Raw genomic sequence first — 2816 nt, forward strand, 5'->3', positions numbered from 1 at the left:
ATGGGGGTGGTGGTCGCCAGCGGTGGCGGGGCGTTGGCAGGGCGGTGGTGTGGGGATCGCCGGAGAAAAAGCTCGGCATGGGGGAGGGGCTAGAGGGATGGCCGGGGCGGCAGCGGATCGGCGGTGTGGAGTGTTTTCGGGGCGGGCGGGGCGGTGCACCGCCGGCCGCGGGCGGCGGGGGGCTGCTGTTTGGCCGGTGGTGGCTGGCGGCTCAGGGGGGTGGAGGTTGAAGATGAACCGCAGGCCCTTGATTTTGTATCCAACGGCTGCAAAATCGACTGACCAGAGATGAAAAAGTCAGTCGACCGAAGTGTAGCCTCACCTTTCTAGTGCGTTCAGTTTCGGCAGCAAAATTCAGTTTCGACAGCAAAATTCAGTTTCGATAGCAAAATTCAGTTTCGACAGTTAAGTTCAGTTTCGACAGTTAAGTTTAGTTTCAACAGTTAAATTCAGTTTCGACAGTTAAGCTCAGAGATGAGCGGCTGATGTATTTTACATCTAGCACTTTGTGGTTATGTATTTTACGTCATGTATTGGAGATGCTATTAGAATTCCACTCAGGTTAACGTTGTTCGTTGTCTCTCTTGTCCTGCTTCAGCCTCGGTGTCGTACAACTCACCGGAGCTGCTCCAACGACGAAACCCTCCATCACAGCGGAGCAGTACCTCGGGCTCCATCTCCAGATGCCTAAGATCTTCTTCCCCTCCTCCGACATCCAAGTCAGCTGGAGCATCTCACCGGCCAACCCAATCACGCTAAGATCGACATGGCTTCGCCAAAGAGGTTGTACACTTGTTGCATCTCTTTTTTACTCTACATGTTATATATATTGTCCACTGAGCACTCGTAGTAACGGGAAATACGATTATTTTATCCTACTATATGACAAGCAGTGAGGTACCAGGAAACTTAGCTATCCGTGATGGACTCTCTTGAACGCCATCATTATTTATCTCTGCGCGTTTGAGCTGTGCATTTGTCGATGGGCCTGGGAGTTGAGCTAGTATGGCAGTGGCCTGGGTCCAAAGTAATAGAAGTAGCATAAAAACATTTTTTAGTGTAGGATTTTCCTTGCTCAAGCCTGCCTACTAGAATCGCCAGTGCTTGAAAGGAAAAGTGAATGAAAAACATCGGAATTGGAAAGTTTCCTATGGTACTACTTTTCATGAATTTGGTGCAAAGGAATGGAGCAAAGGAAAACTGTAGGATTTGTTCCTTTAGTGTCTCCTTGAAAGAAAAACCGTAGGAATTCTAATTTCCACTTCTCCGCCTTTTCATATTCCTATTCATCAAGCACAAGACTAAGAGATAGTAGCATAGTAGCATTATAACCGTATATTTTCTTGTGGTTTGACTGAATCTCACCATGCTTTTTTGCATCCTGTGATCTTCCAATTGTTGTGAATCAAACACCCGGATTGGCAAAAATCCTGTGTTTTTAAATTCTCTGTTTTCCACATGCATTCCTATCCTATTCCTGTCTATTTCCTATCCCTACATTTTTAGAATCCTCAAATTCAAGCAAGCCCTTACTCAATTACTTCTGTTACAGATATGTGTCAAAGAAAACCTTGTGTGGTTTGTCCTGCTCCTACGGCCCTGTGTTCCACCCCAGCTCAGCTGCTCCAACGACGGAAGGGTTCACCACAGTAGGGATCCGCTCTCCAGACTGTCTTTCGCATCCTCAGATCTTGTTCCCCGCCGCCGGCAGCCATGGCAACTGCATTAACATCATCAACTGAGCAGATGACCTTGAGGACTACATGGGTCCGCAAGAGAGGTCGCACTCTTCCATGTCTGCTTACGTTATGCGTCGCTTAATATGATGACATGCTACATTATCATCGTGTTCACCTATTAGACTCAGAGTCAGGTCCAAACTAATGCTGAAACTTGAGTTTTTAAATGGTTGTGGGGTACATATTGGGGCAGAAATCAGTACTATCTGTCTACTATCTGGTTAATCTCCGGTGTCTACTATGAGTTTCATGTTGGGTGCAAACAAACATTAAAGGAGCCATTATCTGTATTTTTTAACTAAAGCTATTATCTGCCTGCTATCATTGGTTTTGGGTCTATCCATAGTTTGCTACCATCACTCTGGATTTGTGCATGCACTCCTTACATAATCTCACTATGTTTTATTCCTATGCATGCCAGTTATTGTACACAATGGAATTGATCATGTAGAGCAAAAGAGACGAGCCTTGCATGGCAATAAAATTTCATGCAGACGTCGTTCCATGGTGGGCGCAAAGGCAGCCCCCCTCCACCTATTTCGGATCGTAATCAAGAGGAATATAACTGTTCTGAGGGGGATTCAGAAGGAGAAGACCACTCCTATTTACCCCATGAGGTCTTCGCTCTAACTTGGCATGCTGATGTTGGTAATATCATGCATATGGTGCCTTGCATTGCTTACTGTATACATTAAAGATGTCATCTGCTTAGTTTAGACATGCTTTGTGTCAATGCCATTTGTTTAGTTTCTTTATCGTATATTTGAATCATGCAATGCCATCTTGTCTAGCCAGGCATCATATATGTGAATTTTGCAATGCCACCCTGGTTAGCCAGTCATCTTATATGTGAGTTATATCATGCCATCATTTTTTATTACGTGTTAAATTTGTCAACAATTTTAGTACATTCAATTACTCTTCCTGTGCATCAGCCATTCGGCACGGTCATGGAAAATCTGGAGTGGAAACAAGGTCTTCAGAGCAGATAATGCTATCTGACGAAGCGCATGTCTTGCTGGTTACCGATAGCTCCTCAGAGGAGGATTCAGAGACAGATGACCAGTCATATTCCCC

This window comes from Triticum dicoccoides, chromosome 5A (genome assembly GCF_002162155.2).
Source record: "Triticum dicoccoides isolate Atlit2015 ecotype Zavitan chromosome 5A, WEW_v2.0, whole genome shotgun sequence".
In the NCBI taxonomy this organism is placed as follows: domain Eukaryota; kingdom Viridiplantae; phylum Streptophyta; class Magnoliopsida; order Poales; family Poaceae; genus Triticum; species Triticum dicoccoides.